General features: G+C 33.5%; 1 protein-coding gene across 2 annotated transcripts in view; it reads left to right on the top strand.

Moving 5' to 3' along the window:
* The window catches only part of LOC111675710 (armadillo repeat-containing protein 8-like), a 205909-nt gene that overhangs the window by 67615 nt on the left and 113981 nt on the right, over nt 1-24313 (top strand). For both annotated transcript variants that reach the window (XM_046952829.1, XM_046952828.1), the window contains exon 2: nt 21296-21505. The gene's annotated coding sequence lies outside the window, so the exon portion shown is untranslated. The remainder of the gene's footprint in view (nt 1-21295; nt 21506-24313) is intronic.

Raw genomic sequence — 24313 nt, 5'->3', positions numbered from 1 at the left:
AAGAGACACTTGAACTCCTCTTGAATACTCACTTTCCCGGTTGTATCCCTACTGGTGACTCAGCTGCATATAATCTGCATGGTATTGAACTTGGTAATACCACAGCAGATATTTTAATAGATGATGACATCATCCGCTGGGCAATAAGGAGTTTTGACACCTATAAATCACCTGGCCCTGATGGCATCATTTCAGCGGATCTACAAAATAATTTTGATCATATCATTTCCTGGTTAAGTAGTATTTACAAGGCCTGTTTACACTGGTCTTACATTCCTGTTCAGTGGACCAAGTATAACGTGATCTTTATCCCTAAAGGGGGAAAGACAACTCACACCAAGGCAAAAGATTTCAGACCCATTAGTCTGGCGTCATTCTTGCTTAAAACTCTGGAGAGAATAATTGATATCAATATCAGGATAACTATTGACAAATCTCTTCTTTCAAACTCTCAGCATGCCTACATGAAAGGTAAATCTGTTGAGACGGCTTTACATTCCCTGGTTGGGTATATTGAAAAATACATGAGCTATGGAAACTTCACTCTGGTTGCCTTTCTCGATATTGAAGGTGCTTTTAATAACGTCAGATCCTCACCTATCTGTCAATCCCTCTCTCGGTTGGGTGTGGATCGATCTATTGTAAGTTTTGTAAAGAACTTACTATCTGAACGGACTATTGTATCTTCACTGGGTGATACAACAATCTGTAAAAAAGCCATCAGGGGCACCCCTCAAGGAGGGGTGTTGTCCCCTATTCTTTGGAATATGGCAATAAATGAACTATTGGTTAAACTTGACTCATTAGGTTTTAAGACGGTTGCTTACGCTGACGATGTTGCAGTAGCGGTAACTGGAATGCATCTTGAGACTCTGTCTCAAAGATTAGAAGAAGCGCTTAAGATAATAAGCTCATGGAGGGCTTAAGATAATAAGCTCATGGAGTGTTACATGCGGTCACGAACAAATACAAAATTCCTCAATTCCCCCTTCCACGTCACAATGGCGAGGTTCTCACGTTGTCGGATAGCGCTAAATACTTAGGTGTTATTCTCCATAGAAAATTGTATTGGAGCTTGAATATCATCTCCAGATCTTCTAAAGCCATCACGGCGTTGTACGTTTGTAGAAAGGCTATTGGCCTGCATTGGCTATATGAGGCTGTGATTAAGCCGATAATGATGTATGGTGTAATTGTCTGGTGGTATGCACTGGACAAAACATCTAACAGAAACATTCTCACAAAAGTTATGAGACAATCTGCTCTTCTTATAACAAGTGTACTTAGGACTACGCCCAGTAAAGCGTTGTTTGCCATGCTGAACTGGCTGCCTGTGGACATTCTTGCTAAACGATTGGCAATGAATACTGCAGCCAGATTAAGTATTACAAATAGATGGAACTTTGGTTCCAAAGGTCATGCAAAGATTGTAGATCTTCTACCAAACCTACATCATGCTACCGACTACCAAATTCCGGAACCGTGCATTTCAAGGAACTTCCGGTATAGTTTAATCTGTAATTATAATGAATTGACACCTGATAGCGTTGAAAGCTTAAATGTGTATATAGATGGCTCAAAAACAATTAAAGGTGTTGGCGGGGGTATATTCATTGAAGAATTCGGGACGAAAATTTCCGACTCAATGACGAATGTACTATTTTACAGGCTGAAATCTCAGCTATAAAGAAGGCATCTAATTGGCTTAGGTACTATCGGATATTCAAAAGGGATATCAGAATCTATACTGACAGTCAAGCCGCCAAAAAATCCCTGATAGGTGTGTATTCTACATCAAAACTTGTCCAAGAATGACGGGCCCTATATACATTCTGTTATAGGGCTAAACAGAATGTATCTTAGCGCTCTGTTATCGGTTCTTACTGGTCATTCAAAGTTCGGAAACCATGCTAGACGTATCGGTATTCCATATAATGAATTTTGTAGGAGCTGTCAAAATGAGGAGGAGGAATCAATTACCCATCTTCTGTGTAACTGTCCGGCCCTGTAATCGTTCCGGCATCAGGCGCTGGGCTCGTCTCACTTCTCTGATCTACAGATGTTCAACCTGGGTGTATACTAGCATTCTTGAAATTATCAAAGCGGGTGTGTAACTAATTACACACTATAATCTTTTGTTTCTTGAAACATAGTCTTGGCCTTATCTTTATGCGCTATTATTATCTCTATTTTTATTATATGTATCTTCACTACAGTCCATAACACTATTTTTCCCTCCAAATATTTTCTCCCTAATCTTCATCTCTTTACAGACGTTACAAAGGGACCTTAAAGGACCCAAGTAAATACTTACTCTTGTCAGTAAGCAGTCTGCATAACCCAACCTAACCTACGGGACTGGCTCCTCTATCATGCTCCAAGGCAACTGAATACACCACCCCAGTCACCAGATCTTAATCCAATCGAGCACGTTTGGGATGCTTTGGGGAGATTAGTACGAAAGTATGACATCAGGAGTCGAGAAACTCTTAAAACCGACCTGATTCGTGCTTGGGCTGAAATTACATCTGATATTACTGAAAAGTCCATAATTTTGGATTTTCCCTTAGTAGTTGTTGGGCCAGTGTCTATGAAAATAGTATAAAATTTTTAATTCGGAATTTGATTTATTTAATTCTTGGTTATTTTTCGAAAAAATAGCGTCTCGCTATTTTCAATTCAATATTTAATTTTATCTTAATCGAAAGTTAATTTTTTTATCAATTTAAAATTCAAAACTAATAGATATTCAACTATAAATCCGATAATTATTTTATTTCAAAACATAAAATCCATTTTAAGAGAAACTTATTATTTTTTTAAATTTATAAATAATAATGAAGTATATCTTTACATTTATACTAATTTTAAAAATGAATTAATAAAAATTTGAAATTTTGTTTCAGTTCCAAATCCAAATATTAAAACAGAACCTAAATAAATACACAATTTTTATATACAAGAAATTTAAATAATGATATGTAAAATTTACACTTTATTTTTTCCGACAAAAAAATTATTTACTTTAATTTTAGATTTTATACAGAAAAATTTAAAGTGCAATATTTGTGTTTTATTGTTATTTTGTAGCATTGTAGATGAACAGAATGAATTTTAAAAAAAATTCTATATTCAATAAACATTTACAAATTCAAAACCCAAAACTTTATTAAAAAATACTTGTTTTTAGAATTTCTTTCCTATATATCCTTATATACTCAAATTATAGAACAATGGGAACTTTGGCATTATCCTAACAAAAACGGTCAGAACTTGTCAGTAACTCAGAATATAGTTGGTTATATTTCACTTTGTATTATTGCTTGACATCGGAGATGCATTGAAACAGTAATTTAGTAAAAAATTTCATTCGAAAAATTAAGCTATTCCCTTATAACAGCATCCTAAACACCTGGAAGAAGTCCATATCTTCGAACTACAGTGTTTTATAGATTTTCTATTGGGTTGAGATATGTTAAATAGGCAGGACACTTCTCAACTCAGAAGTTGGCTTTTAGAGCATTGTAGTTTTTAAATCTTCAATCTACGTGCCTAGTTTCCATAGCGGAGGAATACTTTATGTATTTTTAATGAATCTCTACCATATACCGCACATTGTATCTTTTTATACGCTACACCACTTTAGTAGGAAGGGTATATTGGGTTTGTGCTGATGTTTGTAACACACAAAAATATTCGTCCTATAAAGTATACCAATAGGCTTAGAATCGTTTTCTAAGTCGATTTAGCTATGTCCGTCCGTCCGTCTGGCCGACTGACTGGCTGTCCATGTAAACCTTGTACGCAAGATATTTTTGGATAAAATTTGGCATACCAAAATTAATAAAATCGGTCGATTATTTCACCTAGCCCCCATACAACAGAAGGTTTTCTGAGCTCATAATTATGACAAATTTACCTGTATATCGATAAAAAGCGGCACAACTAAGTTTTATATAAGCCTTGATGACCTTGCCAAATTTCGTAAAGATCGGGCCTCATTGACAATACCTCCCATACAAAGTCCCCTTCTGAAAATTACTTAAATGTCCAAAATTAACTTATATAACAAATGTCTCAATGAAATTCAGCACAAATAAATATTATATAAATATAAATATATTCATAAAACTTTACCGGGCTTGGTCCATATTTTCCCCTAGCCCCCATCATTCATAAAATGCTCAAATGTATCGCAACAATGAATAATCACATTAAATATTCACAACGGGTGTAGGGTATCATATGCTGGGTCACACCCGACTATACTTTCATACTTCTTATAATTAAATTCGAGCAACACCCAGAAAAATAGTTCTATGCCATAAATTTGCCACCGCTGAACTTAATATTTTTCAGGCCCAGTATCTCTCCTCTTTGGCCATCTTATAAATGCCCTAAAACTAAATTTAAACACGTCTAAAAATGGACATTATTAGACGAGTAGAACTATTCTTTCTAAAACTAAGAGGTTTTCTCGCAGGATGACTGCAACCAAGATAAGTCCCATTTTCAATATGACTAACCATAGGAGTACTAATTTCTAACATTATATTAATAACTGCCCTAGATGAGTAATTTTTCGAATTCTATGTCATCAAATTCTCCTGTATTACAGCAGTCTTACGAGGACTTTAACCTATATGTTTTGTTTTCACTGTATAACAAAAATATATATGCAAAATAATTGTGTAAAAGCATTTTGGTTTACTGTAATTTCAAGGTATTTTTTATTTTTATATTCTTTTGTTTTTAAGCTAAATAATTTTTTATGTCATTAATAAATAAAAATGGGGGTATATTTACTTTGAAAAGAAAAAGACCTATATGTAACAAATTAGTGGAACGAAATGTAATGCGTAGTGATCCTCGTAGGACACATATTATATATACATATATGAGCAAAATCAAAAATGTTCAAGAATTTGATAAAATGTTTTTACAATAAAATTTTTCCTCTGACAAGAACCATATTTAGTGGATTGATTATTAATTACACATGGCAACGTTAATTATTTTCAGTAACGCGCGCAAAATGTTATCGCAAATTTCCTTCCTGTTTCACAATATTGAAAAATTTTCTTTCTTATAAATATATTGAAAACTAAAACAAAATTTATAATTTATTTGTTGTTTTCAATATATTTGTAAGAATGAAAATGTTCTTTCGCATTTAGAGAAATTTCTTTTGAAACTTAGAATTTCAAAATTTTGTAAAAAATCAAAGAATCCTAAAATTATAGTTGTTTTGCAATGCATTGAAAATATAGGCATCTGAAATAGCTTTCTTGTATATTTTTATATCGAATTAAAGTACAATATTAATATTTTTATTATTTTTGCAAAAAAAATTTTACGCCGCATTTGAAAACATAATTACAATGCACCAAAGATACAAACCGAAACGGCTCAAATCGGCGGCGACTGCCCGTCGGTAATATTTTAAAAGCCGCGCCGCCGCCGACTTCTTTCGGCTCATAAGCTAAGCCGGCTTAAAAGTATCCGCTGATTAAAATTGGAATCACGCATGTATTTAAGAAAATAATTTCACCAATTAGAACGGAGTTGCCACTATTTTAAATTCTTATGGCAAATTAAGAAAGAGTGAAAACTACTATAAATGTCCATTTTCTGTAGAAAAAAAACTAATATAGAGACAGATTTCTATATAACAGACTATTACACAATATAATAAACGCTTATAAGGTCGATTTCTGAAGAATAAGTTAAACAATAAAGTAAGGATTACTCAATTATTGCTTTGCAGTCAATATTTTGAGAAGCACTCAAATCATTTTGAATAAAGTGACTTACTAAAATTTATGAATGAATGATACGTATTATGATTGAAGTGTGTAAGTGAATAGTAATATTAGATTTTAAGTAATGAGCGTACTTTAGAAAGTCTCTTAAATTAACTTTGTAAAATTAGTATATAAGAACGAAGAAAATAAAGAAATGGATCTGGATGGAAAGATCAAAAGAACTAAACTTGATTTTTTTTAAAGCTATTTCTTTAACATGGCAATCCTGCCAAACTTAAAAGTAGTGCAGAAATTTTGCACCTTTTTTTTTAAAAAAAGGAGTGCTTTTTAGTAACCAAAAAAAAAAAAAAAATAAATAAAACTATAACTGTTATTTCTGTTATTGTTGTTTTTATTGTAATTGTTGTTCCTGTTATTGTTAGACTTATTGTAGTTGTTATCCCTATTTTTATTGTTATTTCGATTGTTCGATACTATTTCTAAATTATTCGCCGTCCTTTTCCACATCTAATTCTATCATCTGTGTCGTATAATAAACTAGCTTCTTTACGAAACATTCGAGATTATCGTCCTTCTGGTATGTTCTATTTAGTTCATTGTAAATGCTATTATAAGTTTTACTACGTTTGTAATGTATATATGTAGCATATTTCTTAAAAAAGAGAAAATTTCTGCAACTTTGTATCAGAATAAATCAAGAAATCAAAAAGAAATTTTTAAAATATTTCTTGATTAATTTAAAAGAATTAGTTAGTTAGTAAGTTTGAAAGGACGATGTATACATCAAATCCGAAGAAATACACCTAAGTAGCCATTTACCTATAGTTTTTTATTTATTTTTATTTTTTTGGTTACTAAAAAGCACTCCTCCTTTTTTTAAAAAAAAGGTGCAAAATTTCTGCACTACTTTTAAGTTTGGCAGGATTGCCATGTTAAAGAAATAGCTTTAAAAAAATCAAGTTTAGTTCTTTTGATCTTTCCATCCAGATCCATTTCTTTATTTTCTTCGTTCTTATATACTAATTTTACAAAGTTAATTTAAGAGACTTTCTAAAGTACGCTCATTACTTAAAATCTAATATTACTATTCACTTACACACTTCAATCATAATACGTATCATTCATTCATAAATTTTAGTAAGTCACTTTATTCAAAATGATTTGAGTGCTTCTCAAAATATTGACTGCAAAGCAATAATTGAGTAATCCTTACTTTATTGTTTAACTTATTCTTCAGAAATCGACCTTATAAGCGTTTATTATATTGTGTAATAGTCTGTTATATAGAAATCTGTCTCTATATTAGTTTTTTTTCTACAGAAAATGGACATTTATAGTAGTTTTCACTCTTTCTTAATTTGCCATAAGAATTTAAAATAGTGGCAACTCCGTTCTAATTATTTCTGATGAAATTATTTTCTTAAATACATGCGTGATTCCAATTTTAATCAGCGGATACTTTTAAGCCGGCTTAGCTTATGAGCCGAAAGAAGTCGGCGGCGGCGCGGCTTTTAAAATATTACCGATGGGCAGTCGCCGCCGATTTGAGCCGTTTCGGTTTGTATCTTTGGTGCATTGTAATTATGTTTTCAAATGCGGCGTAAAAATTTTTTTGCAAAAATAATAAAAATATTAATATTGTACTTTAATTCGATATAAAAATATACAAGAAAGCTATTTCAGATGCCTATATTTTCAATGCATTGCAAAACAACTATAATTTTAGGATTCTTTGATTTTTTACAAAATTTTGAAATTCTAAGTTTCAAAAGAAATTTCTCTAAATGCGAAAGAACATTTTCATTCTTACAAATATATTGAAAACAACAAATAAATTATAAATTTTGTTTTAGTTTTCAATATATTTATAAGAAAGAAAATTTTTCAATATTGTGAAACAGGAAGGAAATTTGCGATAACATTTTGCGCGCGTTACTGAAAATAATTAACGTTGCCATGTGTAATTAATAATCAATCCACTAAATATGGTTCTTGTCAGAGGAAAAATTTTATTGTAAAAACATTTTATCAAATTCTTGAACATTTTTGATTTTGCTCATATATGTATATATATAATATGTGTCCTACGAGGATCACTACGCATTACATTTCGTTCCACTAATTTGTTACATATAGGTCTTTTTCTTTTCAAAGTAAATATACCCCCATTTTTATTTATTAATGACATAAAAAATTATTTAGCTTAAAAACAAAAGAATATAAAAATAAAAAATACCTTGAAATTACAGTAAACCAAAATGCTTTTACACAATTATTTTGCATATATATTTTTGTTATACAGTGAAAACAAAACATATAGGTTAAAGTCCTCGTAAGACTGCTGTAATACAGGAGAATTTGATGACATAGAATTCGAAAAATTACTCATCTAGGGCAGTTATTAATATAATGTTAGAAATTAGTACTCCTATGGTTAGTCATATTGAAAATGGGACTTATCTTGGTTGCAGTCATCCTGCGAGAAAACCTCTTAGTTTTAGAAAGAATAGTTCTACTCGTCTAATAATGTCCATTTTTAGACGTGTTTAAATTTAGTTTTAGGGCATTTATAAGATGGCCAAAGAGGAGAGATACTGGGCCTGAAAAATATTAAGTTCAGCGGTGGCAAATTTATGGCATAGAACTATTTTTCTGGGTGTTGCTCGAATTTAATTATAAGAAGTATGAAAGTATAGTCGGGTGTGACCCAGCATATGATACCCTACACCCGTTGTGAATATTTAATGTGATTATTCATTGTTGCGATACATTTGAGCATTTTATGAATGATGGGGGCTAGGGGAAAATATGGACCAAGCCCGGTAAAGTTTTATGAATATATTTATATTTATATAATATTTATTTGTGCTGAATTTCATTGAGACATTTGTTATATAAGTTAATTTTGGACATTTAAGTAATTTTCAGAAGGGGACTTTGTATGGGAGGTATTGTCAATGAGGCCCGATCTTTACGAAATTTGGCAAGGTCATCAAGGCTTATATAAAACTTAGTTGTGCCGCTTTTTATCGATATACAGGTAAATTTGTCATAATTATGAGCTCAGAAAACCTTCTGTTGTATGGGGGCTAGGTGAAATAATCGACCGATTTTATTAATTTTGGTATGCCAAATTTTATCCAAAAATATCTTGCGTACAAGGTTTACATGGACAGCCAGTCAGTCGGCCAGACGGACGGACGGACATAGCTAAATCGACTTAGAAAACGATTCTAAGCCTATTGGTATACTTTATAGGACGAATATTTTTGTGTGTTACAAACATCAGCACAAACCCAATATACCCTTCCTACTAAAGTGGTGTAGCGTATAAAAAGATACAATGTGCGGTATATGGTAGAGATTCATTAAAAATACATAAAGTATTCCTCCGCTATGGAAACTAGGCACGTAGATTGAAGATTTAAAAACTACAATGCTCTAAAAGCCAACTTCTGAGTTGAGAAGTGTCCTGCCTATTTAACATATCTCAACCCAATAGAAAATCTATAAAACACTGTAGTTCGAAGATATGGACTTCTTCCAGGTGTTTAGGATGCTGTTATAAGGGAATAGCTTAATTTTTCGAATGAAATTTTTTACTAAATTACTGTTTCAATGCATCTCCGATGTCAAGCAATAATACAAAGTGAAATATAACCAACTATATTCTGAGTTACTGACAAGTTCTGACCGTTTTTGTTAGGATAATGCCAAAGTTCCCATTGTTCTATAATTTGAGTATATAAGGATATATAGGAAAGAAATTCTAAAAACTAAGGATATATAGGAAAGAAATTCTAAAAACAAGTATTTTTTAATAAAGTTTTGGGTTTTGAATTTGTAAATGTTTATTGAATATAGAAATTTTTTTAAAATTCATTCTGTTCATCTACAATGCTACAAAATAACAATAAAACACAAATATTGCACTTTAAATTTTTCTGTATAAAATCTAAAATTAAAGTAAATAATTTTTTTGTCGGAAAAAATAAAGTGTAAATTTTACATATCATTATTTAAATTTCTTGTATATAAAAATTGTGTATTTATTTAGGTTCTGTTTTAATATTTGGATTTGGAACTGAAACAAAATTTCAAATTTTTATTAATTCATTTTTAAACAGATGATAGTTGTTTATTAAAATTAGTATAAATGTGAAGATATACTTCATTATTATTTATAAATTTAAAAAAATAATAAGTTTCTCTTAAAATGGATTTTATGTTTTGAAATAAAATAATTATCGGATTTATAGTTGAATATCTATTAGTTTTGAATTTTAAATTGATAAAAAAATTAACTTTCGATTAAGATAAAATTAAATATTGAATTGAAAATAGCGAGACGCTATTTTTTCGAAAAATAACCAAGAATTAAATAAATCAAATTCCGAATTAAAAATTTTATACTATTTTCATAGACACTGGCCCAACAACTACTAAGGGAAATCCAAAATTATGGACTTTTCAGTAATATCAGATGTAATTTCAGCCCAAGCACGAATCAGGTCGGTTTTAAGAGTTTCTCGACTCCTGATGTCATACTTTCGTACTAATCTCCCCAAAGCATCCCAAACGTGCTCGATTGGATTAAGATCTGGTGACTGGGGTGGTGTATTCAGTTGCCTTGGAGCATGATAGAGGAGCCAGTCCCGTAGGTTAGGTTGGGTTATGCAGACTGCTTACTGACAAGAGTAAGTATTTACTTGGGTCCTTTAAGGTCCCTTTGTAACGTCTGTAAAGAGATGAAGATTAGGGAGAAAATATTTGGAGGGAAAAATAGTGTTATGGACTGTAGTGAAGATACATATAATAAAAATAGAGATAATAATAGCGCATAAAGATAAGGCCAAGACTATGTTTCAAGAAACAAAAGATTATAGTGTGTAATTAGTTACACACCCGCTTTGATAATTTCAAGAATGCTAGTATACACCCAGGTTGAACATCTGTAGATCAGAGAAGTGAGACGAGCCCAGCGCCTGATGCCGGAACGATTACAGGGCCGGACAGTTACACAGAAGATGGGTAATTGATTCCTCCTCCTCATTTTGACAGCTCCTACAAAATTCATTATATGGAATACCGATACGTCTAGCATGGTTTCCGAACTTTGAATGACCAGTAAGAACCGATAACAGAGCGCTAAGATACATTCTGTTTAGCCCTATAACAGAATGTATATAGGGCCCGTCATTCTTGGACAAGTTTTGATGTAGAATACACACCTATCAGGGATTTTTTGGCGGCTTGACTGTCAGTATAGATTCTGATATCCCTTTTGAATATCCGATAGTACCTAAGCCAATTAGATGCCTTCTTTATAGCTGAGATTTCAGCCTGTAAAATAGTACATTCGTCATTGAGTCGGAAATTTTCGTCCCGAATTCTTCAATGAATATACCCCCGCCAACACCTTTAATTGTTTTTGAGCCATCTATATACACATTTAAGCTTTTCAACGCTATCAGGTGTCAATTCATTATAATTACAGATTAAACTATACCGGAAGTTCCTTGAAATGCACGGTTCCGGAATTTGGTAGTCGGTAGCATGATGTAGGTTTGGTAGAAGATCTACAATCTTTGCATGACCTTTGGAACCAAAGTTCCATCTATTTGTAATACTTAATCTGGCTGCAGTATTCATTGCCAATCGTTTAGCAAGAATGTCCACAGGCAGCCAGTTCAGCATGGCAAACAACGCTTTACTGGGCGTAGTCCTAAGTACACTTGTTATAAGAAGAGCAGATTGTCTCATAACTTTTGTGAGAATGTTTCTGTTAGATGTTTTGTCCAGTGCATACCACCAGACAATTACACCATACATCATTATCGGCTTAATCACAGCCTCATATAGCCAATGCAGGCCAATAGCCTTTCTACAAACGTACAACGCCGTGATGGCTTTAGAAGATCTGGAGATGATATTCAAGCTCCAATACAATTTTCTATGGAGAATAACACCTAAGTATTTAGCGCTATCCGACAACGTGAGAACCTCGCCATTGTGACGTGGAAGGGGGAATTGAGGAATTTTGTATTTGTTCGTGACCGCATGTAACACTCCATGAGCTTATTATCTTAAGCCCTCCATGAGCTTATTATCTTAAGCGCTTCTTCTAATCTTTGAGACAGAGTCTCAAGATGCATTCCAGTTACCGCTACTGGCAACATCGTCAGCGTAAGCAACCGTCCTTAAAACCTAATGAGTCAAGTTTAACCAATAGTTCATTTATTGCCATATTCCAAAGAATAGGGGACAACACCCCTCCTTGAGGGGTGCCCCTGATGGCTTTTTTACAGATTGTTGTATCACCCAGTGAAGATACAATAGTCCGTTCAGATAGTAAGTTCTTTACAAAACTTACAATAGATCGATCCACACCCAACCGAGAGAGGGATTGACAGATAGGTGAGGATCTGACGTTATTAAAAGCACCTTCAATATCGAGAAAGGCAACCAGAGTGAAGTTTCCATAGCTCATGTATTTTTCAATATACCCAACCAGGGAATGTAAAGCCGTCTCAACAGATTTACCTTTCATGTAGGCATGCTGAGAGTTTGAAAGAAAGAGATTTGTCAATAGTTATCCTGATATTGATATCAATTATTCTCTCCAGAGTTTTAAGCAAGAATGACGCCAGACTAATGGGTCTGAAATCTTTTGCCTTGGTGTGAGTTGTCTTTCCCCCTTTAGGGATAAAGATCACGTTATACTTGGTCCACTGAACAGGAATGTAAGACCAGTGTAAACAGGCCTTGTAAATACTACTTAACCAGGAAATGATATGATCAAAATTATTTTGTAGATCCGCTGAAATGATGCCATCAGGGCCAGGTGATTTATAGGTGTCAAAACTCCTTATTGCCCAGCGGATGATGTCATCATCTATTAAAATATCTGCTGTGGTATTACCAAGTTCAATACCATGCAGATTATATGCAGCTGAGTCACCAGTAGGGATACAACCGGGAAAGTGAGTATTCAAGAGGTGTTCAAGTGTCTCTTGACTACCTGCAGTCCAGTTTCCGTCCGCTTTTTGTATATAACTTGGGAAGGAAGGAGATTTTAACAGGATCTTACGAAGACGACTCGTATCTGATGAATTTTCTATATAACTACAGAAATTTCTCCAGGAACTACGCTTTGCACTGATTTTTAAATTCATTAACTTTTGACTTATAAAGAGACCAGATACCAGTTTCTTTTGCCTCGTTAAATAATTTACGACATAATAATTTCGGGGTCCCATCAAGGGGTTTTCCCTTAAGTATACCTTTTGATAGTCTACAGGCCCTATTTGTGGCTACACTAATAGAGCTTGAGATCCAGTTATCGGCTAAATCAATGTCACTTCTAATTTCTATCGTTGGAACAGTAGGAAGAATATCATTCAAGATCGCTTTGTGTACCTCCCAATTTGTCATTCTTCTGTTAAGAAATGGTTCTATAATCTTTGCTTGAACTACTATTTCGAATTCTATAAAGCAGTGGTAACTGCTGTGGTATTACCAAGTTCAATACCATGCAGATTATATGCAGCTGAGTCACCAGTAGGGATACAACCGGGAAAGTGAGTATTCAAGAGGAGTTCAAGTGTCTCTTGACTACCTGCAGTCCAGTTTCCGTCCGCTTTTTGTATATAACTTGGGAAGGAAGGAGATTTTAACAGGATCTTACGAAGACGACTCGTATCTGATGAATTTTCTATATAACTACAGAAATTTCTCCAGGAACTACGCTTTGCACTGATTTTTAAATTCATTAACTTTTGACTTATAAAGAGACCAGATACCAGTTCTCTTTGCCTCGTTAAATAATTTACGACATAATAATTTCGGGGTCCCATCAAGGGGTTTTCCCTTAAGTATACCTTTTGATAGTCTACAGGCCCTATTTGTGGCTACACTAATAGAGCTTGAGATCCAGTTATCGGCTAAATCAATGTCACTTCTAATTTCTATCGTTGGAACAGTAGGAAGAATATCATTCAAGATCGCTTTGTGTACCTCCCAATTTGTCATTCTTCTGTTAAGAAATGGTTCTATAATCTTTGCTTGAACTACTATTTCGAATTCTATAAAGCAGTGATCAGAGAAGGAGCATTCGTTTGAGACCTTCCAACCCTGAATTAGATCAATATGGTTTGCATTCACAACCGTAATATCCAGAACCTCCTTTCTATTTGCAACTATGAAAGTAGGTTCTGAACCTCTATTTACTACTACTAGGTTATTGTCTAATAGAAAATCTAAAAGAGACTCACCTCTAGGGTTAATATCTGAGCTCCCCCAGAGCGTGTGGTGCGCATTTGCATCTGCACCCATGATAAGCGGAATATGTCGCCTATCTGCCTCACACACAATGTCTCTCACCAGGCGATTTGGTGGCTGGTCGCCGTGGTCGTGTGCCATATAGCTACTTAGAAGCCAGATGTTTGAGTTACCAGACTCCCAAGCATCCGCAACAGTATCTTCGTCGCTGTAATCAGACAGGATAAAGATATTTAAATGGCCCTTAGCCAGAATACAGGATCTTATATTACCTTATATTATAGCATAAAGAAGCTTTTAGTCTTTGATAGAGAGTCCACAAACTTTACCATGGTGGGTCTACGGTTCCTGGACAAGAATTAGCTCCTCCACTCTTTCGGACAAACGGAGGTGGAGGACAGCAGATGCTGCTTTGGAGTGGTGAAGGTTAATCTGTAATACCTTCACCATCTCCAAAGTCAGGATCATAGACGACTGTTACGTCGACATCTTCCGGATCAGAATCCAAAAATCGTCCTCCGCCACTTTAAGATCGTCGAGGAGTTCTCCCAATTGACCAGTGGTCGATTGAGAGATATCCCCGCCTTCTTAAAACGCGGGATCGCCCTTTGAAATGTCCTTCTTGGGCGGAACCTCTAGCTTTACCTTAGAGGCAGCGGCGTTGCGTTTATCGTCACTGCGGTAGATGCGGAGAGTAATATTATGAAAGACATAGTATACTTTGCTTCCGCACTCTCGCAGTGGCGATACGGACTCCCTATTTAGGACCACAATCGCCTTTCTGATCGTTCCTATCGGTTCGGAAACCTTTACCACCTTCCAATCATGGGTAGGAAGATGAGGGTTTCCGCTCTGAAGGAGCGCCAGAATCTCCGCCGGGTCATGAGGCTCGGTTGGGATGGTGGCAATGGATCTCGGTCTGCGAGGAATTTCGCATACCGGGACCACGTCCAACATATCACCTTGCCACACTTTCCCAAAGGACTCAATCGCTAGCTTGAGAAGTAACGCAGAGCCCTCATTCGAACAAGCCAGCAGTTTTATGTGACCTTGGAACCAGCTGGCGTCACCATTTTGGGGGGTGGGTTTGGATTTTCCTTAAGGATTTTCCAGTACACCCCAAGCATTCGTTGACGGATGGTCCCCCATTTATCTTGAGAGATGGCCCCGTCACTATTGCTTCTGTCGATAATAGCCCTTACCAGTGGATTCTTGGCGACCTCACTGAAAGGCCTATTAACGACGACAGTTTGCGCCTTCTTAGGACGTTTAGTCGTCGGCTGTGTAGTTGACAACGAAGGAGACTCCTCCTCTGATCTTTGCCGTTTAGGCGTCTCAGCAGCAGACTTCGTCACTTCTGCTTTGGCTGGAGGATTTGAATCAGGTTGTCTAGCCAGGATGTTTTTGGCCCATTCAAGAGACGATTTCTCGTCTTTGGACAAAGCATTGTTTTGTTTGGCGCCATGTCGCTCAACAATGCGCTCGGCGGCACGCCGATGTGCAAAAGCCCTACGGGAAGGAGTTTTGTGCCGTTGGGGATCTGTTGGTACACTGGAGGAGCCCGACATCGAGTTTGACGACTTCTCCAGCGTAGGGGGAGGTGCGGATGAGGAACCCGACATCAGGGTCGACGATTCCTCTTTTGCACAAGGTGGCACATGGGGGACATTTTTGTCACCCGAAGGCAGGGAGGAGGCTGACTTTTGATCAGCTAGGGCTGCTCTCGCGGCTGCAGAGGTACTAGCCACAACGGGCAGAGGTACCTCACCGCTAGGGACCTTACCTACAACTGAAGGTTTGTTGGGAGGGATTGGTTTACAAGTCGGCTTGGGCCGACTGCTTACGGGTTTTGTTGTTGTTGTTGCACCAGTCGCTTGGGAGTTAGGCGGGCGCGGTGCTATCACCTGCCTAACACGGATGCCAGTAGCATTCGATTTTCCACAGCCCGGTGTCGCCGCTGTAGGAATAGGGTCTCCGGGTGTTATCAAGCCCCGAACCGGATACGTCCTATCGCCCGTCTGACAAGGGAGACCCCTTGGAGCCAGTCAGCATAGCCCATAGGATTCATTGCACTTAAGCCTTCACATTGCGACAAGATGACTACCCTTTGTGAAGGAGCCAGTCCCGTACAATGTGCAGTGTGCTTAGAATCGTTGTCTTGTTGGAAAATCCACCGATTTCCCAGACCCATGCTTTCAGCAGATGCCTTCAGGTTTTGTTCCAATATATTTTTATATTGATGTCGGTCCATATTACGCTCGACAAAAATCAAACGACCGATACCAGATGTCGCCATAGCTCCCCAAACCATAACACTGCCGCCACCGTGTTTTACAGTGGGTATAAGATTTTTCGGATCGAGTGCAGTGTTTGGTTTTCTCCAAACCTATGATAGACCATCGTTTCCGAAAATATTGTATTTGCTCTCATCGGTTTTCCAGAAGTCAGTATCCTTTTCCAAATAACGATCCTTTGCAGAAGTTAATGTTTTTTTCGTGCTGTTCTACTTCTCAAACCATTTTCACGTAAAACATTTCTTATTGTTCTGGGTGTGACTGAAACGTGGGAACATTTTTCGAGGTGTTCCGCCAATTTTGGAGCACTTATTCTGGGATTCCGCTTCACTTCTTTCAAAACACTGCTTACATCCCGCCTTGAAAGTTTCCTTGGTCTTCCAGATCGTGGTTTATTTTCGGTACTTCTTGTGTTTTCATAGTTTTCTATTATAGTTTGAACTGTAGAACGACTTAATTTAAGTGTTTTGGCAATTTCTCCATAGCACTTACTATCCTTTCGAAGATTTACCATTACATTGCGAACTGAAGGGTGTATTTCTTTTCTTTTCCCCATTTTTGAATAAAAAATGCGTTTTAACAATCACTTTTTGTACATAAATGATAGTATTGCTTATAAAAAAGTAAATGTGGAAAATAACGGATCTTTTCCTTTTGTTGCTCTTAACTTTTTGTTTAATTTTAGAGGTTGCCATACTGTATGTATACTTTTTTCCAACGGCTTAATATGATAATCGCTAATAATTTGTATAAAATAAGAACAAAAAAATTTATCCGACAGGCCGTTCCTCCTGAAATTGTTCTATGGCTTGTAAAACTCTGTCTTGCAAAAAAATAGGTTGATAAAACAACGTTAACAAGGGGAAAATCGATTTTTCAGTTTCTTTGGGCATTTGGCCATTTAGTAATAAATTTTGAACTTAATAGTTAGGGAATCGCAATGTGCACATAATAAGCATTTCAAAAATTGGTTGGAAATGTTTAATGTTTTTGCAAATTCCCGAGGCCATTAACCTGTCTCTCGGCACATAAATGGGAAATATGACAAAAAAAATTACTTATATTTGAGATATATTCTAAAAAACATTTTCTTTCGTTAAATATATCTATATTTACTCGGATTTTACGTTTTGTCCGTATATGATAACGCGAACTTGTTTTCAGCTAAAAGGTTTGAATTTTTCAACGGCCGTTTTAACTCTACAATTTCGGTTTTGTTAATGTTTGTTAATCTAATTTCAAAATTTTTAGAAGATCTCATGGGGATTTATGGACAACAGATATGTGAATAAAAGGGGGTTTACTTTTATAGCTGTTATTAAAAACACACGACTAAAGCTACGTTCAGACCTGTAAAATATTTGGTCCAAATATTTGTTATAAAATATTTATAAAGTTGCGTCAAACAAATGCAATATTTATTTCATGTTCAGACTTGAATAAATATTTGATGGTATTGTTTTATCAAACAGTGCAAACATAATTTGGTTTAAACACACACATGTTTTGCAGCCACAGTATATCGTATATTTTCATGCAAGAAAAAAAACAATTTGGCAATTTGTTTTATATTTAACTATTTTTATTAGGTTTAAAATTAAATTTTTATAATAAAAGTGTATAATATTAATATATAACACGATTGAAAAAACTTTGTTTGTCGAATCTGAACATAAAATATTTCATGTTTACAAACAGCAATGCGGATGATTTTCATAAAACAAATTGATTTGCTGGCAAATAAATATTTTCTCATTGTTTCATCAATGTGAACACCAAAAGTCAAATAATTTACGTCATTTTGGTAAAATAATTATTTGATCTTGCAAACCAAATGTAAGATCAAACAGCGTCAATGACAGCTGTTCTTTGTATATTTTCTGAAAAAGAGTATTATCACCTCATACAAAAATGTAAATAGTCGCTTATAAGACTGGTTTTATTTTATTTTTTATAAAATATAAATCTGAGACAAAGTTGTGACATTTAATTGAAATTCAAGCAATTGCGTAAATTAATGATAATTATTATTATTGTTGTTTGTTTTGTTATTTATTGGTTGGTAACAACATACTATATATAGTTATACTACATAATATATGCATCTATAGTCTAGTTTGCAGTCTAGTCCAACGGTTACAATTAAATAAGAGATACTGTTATCTCGGAGTATGAAGTTAGGCCACATTTCATAATTCAAGGACAAGCTTATCGCAGATTTAAGTTTGTCAAATTGTAAACAAAAGTGTTCTTGTTTGGAAGGACTAAAATAATTTACTTCCGAAACGTCTTCAATACGTTAATCCAGGTAATTTTAAATATAAATATTCCATTCCGACGTGATACACAGATTTTAACTTGATTTTGTCGACCAATATTATTAATATAAATAGTCAAAACCATGCAGTAAAATTCACAGTACTTTCGCATAGTTCAAGTCATTTATTATGCGGATAAACGCATTCCGCAACAATATCGAAGAAGTTCAACTCTTTTATATTATTTTCCCGAAAAATTAGCTAACATACTCAGATTACCCGTCTGCAATCGCAAAAAAATTTTGCAACGTGACTCTTTAAGCACATGTCGACGATATTTGATGTAGAAACCTTTTCGTTACCTTAAAGAAAAATGAACGTTAAAGATCTCACGATCATTAAATTAAACATCATGTTAACATTTCAACAATGAAGTCATTCTATCTTCAAAAACAGGCAATTGAAACTTCTCTGAAATATTAATTATTCTCAATGTACAGGAATATTTTATAGAAATGACATATCTACATCTGTTTGACCTTGGGATTTATGGACTTATGGACGGATGAACAATTACATATTTAGAACAATAAGATATCAAAATATGTATGGGGGACCGCGAATTTAAATAAATTCCTCAATGGGTCCGCGAAGTAAAAACCGGGGGAACCGCTGGTCTAGTCTATAGTCAAGCTATAGTTTAGTCTATAGTCTTGTCTATACTCTAGTTTATAGTATTGTTTATAGTCTAGTCTAAAGGTTATAATCTAGACTATAGTTTAGTAATTAATTGAGAAATTATTTAATTAATTTATTACACAATTTATTTAAACAATTATTTATTATATTAATGGATATAAAATTGTGTTAATAATAAACAATTCTCTATAATTTTCAATTTTATAGATATGTAATTTAATGAAAATTATTTATAATTTGGTTATTTCCGGGCTTATAGCGATTTTTTTGAAATCGCTATAAACCGTTCCAAACAACCAAGGTTTTTCGCTACATTGACTATACTAAATAGCAACAACATGACAGTAAAGATCCACCATCTATCTCTTTTCCACTTGCACAATGTATTGAAATGTAATTTCAATACCTTATGCAAGTCTATCTATCTCTCCACTTGTACAAGGTATTGAAATGTAATTTCAATATCTCTTTTCCACTTGCACAAGGTATTGTATTTTTTTGTGGTAAAATTTTGATGAAAAACAATATTAAATGAAATTTTAGAATATATAGAAGTTATTATTCAATGATATAGCTTTTTTTTAGTAAATATAAACACATATATTTTTGGCTTTTGGTTTGGTTGCGCATTTGCTTGTCTTGTTGTTATGTTCCTCTTTACCTGCAAACAAAATCTTGTTTTTTTTTACTGTTTTATCTGTCAATTGCTTTAAGAAATTATTTGTTGTAATGTGAACACCGGGCGAACAAACTTTTACTATTTGTATTGAATTGTGTTTGGCTTTGATTCTTCAAACAAAACGTCTAAATAGAAATACTCATTTTACGCACATTATGAAATAAAAATGTATTTAATTTTTTGTTTTTAGGCCGAAATTTCTATGAAATCGTAAAAAATATTATTAAATACTTTCTTTAACGTTTAACAAAAATGTTTCATGTTTGGTGTTCACATTGCGTTCACACATAGAAAATATTTGTATGTTGACAAATAAAAATGTTTCACGAAAAACAGCTGATATTTTGTGTTCACATTACAGCCAACAAATATTTGATAAAAAACTTCAAATATTTGATAGGTGTGAACGTACCTTAAGAATTAAAGTCGTATTTATTTAACATGGCCAACAAATAAATAATATTTCGTTATGGTACACTGAGAATTCCTAAATATTACAAAATTTGACCTTTTTAATAAAACATCGTTTATATATTTTATATTATCTGGATTATATACTCATAAAATATTTTATTTAAAATGTACCACAATAAAGAACTAATACACATTCTCTAAAATATTACAAAAAATGCAATTTTCCCAAAATCCTCCGAGTTTAAATCGCAGGTACAGATAATCTGTAGGAAATATTGATTTATTTTTTTAATAGTTTAATAGCCTTATTTATTGTCTATAAATCCCCATTTTAAAACTTGTTTAACAACTTTCAAAAAAAAAAAAATGAAATTGACAAAAACTAATATCCGAGTAAATATAATGTATCTATATTAATAAACAAAATGTTTTTTTAGAATATATAAAAAAGTAAATTTGTTTGTTCACATTTCGAATTCATGTGCTACGAGACACGTTAATGGCCTGGGGAATTAGCTATAACTTTTAAAGCTTTCAAGCCATTTTTGTGTTTTATATCATTCCCAATTGCTTACACGATTTACAAGAAAGTTCAAAATAATAATATTGCTTAATGGCCAAATTTGAGCAAAAACTAGAAAAATTGATATTTTTCCCTTGTAAATGGACTTAGAAACTTCACAGCCTTTGCGGCATCTGTTAACGTTATCATATCAGCCTAATTTTTTGTATAATATAGTTTCATGACCAAGCCAAAAATTTTAGAGGGGGGAGGGGCAAAATTCGCAACTTCGTTCTTTTTTTGAAAGTTTCGATTCTCGGTTGCTATGATGGCTTTAACCTGGGAGATAGAGTTGGGCGAATCTTCCTTTAAATTAATTCACATTACGTTATTTATTTCTGCAGGTTCTGTTGCAAATGGAACTCTGGAAAATGTGCAACTACTGATACGGAAATACGATATTATGCCACTTTTAAGAAGAGAACTTTCACAAACTCCAAAAAACAAATACAGCGTGGAAATATGTTTAAGAACCTTATGTTCGATATTCCGGCAGTTTCCATTAACGATTTCAACATTTTTTGATGACACCTGTACTTTACCAAACTTTTTAAGTAAGTATTAAAAGTTTTTCTTTTCAGTAATGAATATATAGTAACATTTTGATTACACTATGCGACAAAAATAAATACCTGGGAAGTGATACTATTTTTCTGAAAAGTGGGTCCGAGTAGAACAAAAAACTGTTTTTAAAATTTGCCAAACACCTCCAAAATCTTGAGATATGGGTAAAAATCCATTTTTTTCGTACCTTTAGAAAAGTAGTGTCACTCCAAGGTACATATTTAAATTTTCGTTTATTTTGTCTCACTATGTTAACCGTTCGTTTTATTTATGAGAGTAGTAACCAAATTAATAGATTTCAATTGCAAATAATCTGTTTGTAAGCAATATATTATTGTTATTTTATTAATGAAAAATGCACCCAGCCCATAGGACCATATATAGACAGTAGACAATAGACTGTTAACATAGACAACTTAAATCGATATTACAGAAATTTTTATTGTCACTACAAAATAGAAATGCATTTTATGTACTTTAGAGTGCTCCAAACTTGTTCGAAGGAAAAAAATTATACCCCCTCTGGAATTGTTCTATGGCTTGTAAAACTATATCATCAAAAAATTAGACTGATAGAATAACGCTAACAGGTGCCGCAACGGCTCTGAAGTTTCGAAGAGCATTTACAAGGGAAGAAACCCTATCTCACAGGTCTGTGGTGTTTTTAAATGGGTGTTCGTAATTTGAATCTCTATTTTGAATCTCTATTTAACTTAATAGAGTTAAACCTAGCGACTCTAGTTGTCATATATAGCTATAAAATTTTAATTTCTTTGAAAAATATTGCATTTTTAGCTTTATATTTGTGGTCATTATCCAATTGCATCATAGTATTTTCATTAATCATTTAAAATATCGTAATAAAATGCTTCACAATATCAGTAGACATTTCTGTATTTATGTTACTATTTACACTTTCCGATAAGAAGTATCTTCTGATAAGAAGTATCGCTAAAATAAAATATTTCCATCTCCAAGTGTCATAACGGGCATTATGCCGCGGTCTTTTAATGGTACATTCGGTTTTCTATATACATGCCCAGCAAAAATAAAATGAAGTACTTTCAAATGAATAACATTTATCACCACTACAAAAGTAGCTCTAAGTGAATTTGTTTACCTTTTGTGCAAGTGGTATTTATTGACTCCAAAGAAGCAAAAAAAATTTCAATTTTGTTTCAAATTAAAGGTATATATATTTATTGTACTAAAATTATTTTAATTAAACTCATTTTATTTTGGAGTTGATTGATAAATGCATGTAATTTTTTATTTATTTAAGTCAATTAAATTGTATTCTAAATGCAAAAATTTCACATTCTAATTACTTCCAAATAAAGAACATCAAAAATACTTCCTAGAATGATTTCAGATGTTGTGAATTTGGAATCAAATAAAAAGAACATCTTTCCTATGACAAGTCAGTGTTAAAAACCATCACTTCCTTAGGTCTTTTTCAGTACTTTCATGGACTAAATTCTACTCCTTGGGTTGGGTATACGAATAAAATGTGAATTAGTTTTCGTAAAAAAGCATATTAGTTTATCTTGTATCAGATATACTTAAGCCATTTATTGTTTAATAAAACTGTGGATATTTAAGTTAAATTTTGAAGGGAGCTTTATATAGGGGTCAAATAAGGCCCTATAATAAAGTTCATGAGGGACATCAAGTCTAGTATAGATCTTGGTTTTGCAGGTTTTTGTCGAAATGCGAGTATATTAAACATTGTTATAAACTTAAAAGTCCTATTCGGCGGGTTCAGTTGTACGTGGGCTAGGTGAAATAATGGACCGATGTTAACCATTTTAATAGGCTTCGTCTACGGTGCCATAAAATATCATTTTCTTGAATTTCCCCCAAAATTGCTACCTGTAGTTTGAATATATTTTCAATATGCATCGTCCCTAGGTAAATAGATCATGTACCAAATTTCATTGAATTATCTTCAAAATTGCGACCTGTAGTTTGATTACAAGGTTTACATGGACGGACAGACGGACGGACATAGCTAAATCGACTCAGAAAATGTTTCTGAGCCGAAAGGTTGGTATAGGACCAATATTATTGTGCGTTACTTCAGCACAGACCAATTTACCCTCCCCACTAAAGTGGTTGGGGTAAAAAATATAATGCACTTTATACATGCAGTAATAAATGCTTTTAAAATTTGAAAAATATTGAAAAAATATATAAAAATGTAAATTACTTTTTTACGTTGAAAATAAGTATAATGAAATATTCAATATTTAATGTCGTATTCCACCCTACAAGATTTATTTTGATAATTAATTTATCTCATAGGTTAAAAAATTAATTTAATAGAATATCGTTTTACGTTCAAATAACCAATAAATGAACGAATTTGCTATTTAAAAAAAAAAAAAACAAGTTTCAAACGGCAAAATTTAACACATTTCTTTCAATTATATTTTCTAAAATGGCATTTATTTAAGCGATAAAAGTGTTTTAATCTTATCAAATCCAACGTTATCGGTTTTATGTCCAATGTTCAATGTAATGATTAGTAACAAGTTAGAATGCAATATTCGGCTGTGCCGAATCTTAAATACCCTCCACATATAAACACTTTTCAAATTGCCCAAATATTTGTAGAAATGAGTTTTATCATGTCTTAAATATAAAAATCCTAAGATATAAATCTATTACAATACCAAGATTTATTGAACATTACAAACGCCATTTTTATTATATGAAGTAATTTGCATGTGTGTGAAAGATTTAAGAAGGGAACATTGTATGGGACCGACCACACCGAACCGATATGTATATATATA

The sequence above is a fragment of the Lucilia cuprina genome, chromosome 5 (assembly GCF_022045245.1).
Source record: "Lucilia cuprina isolate Lc7/37 chromosome 5, ASM2204524v1, whole genome shotgun sequence".
NCBI lineage: Eukaryota > Metazoa > Arthropoda > Insecta > Diptera > Calliphoridae > Lucilia > Lucilia cuprina.
Note: the sequence above shows the minus strand (reverse complement) of the source record. Positions and strands in the feature narration are given on the sequence as shown.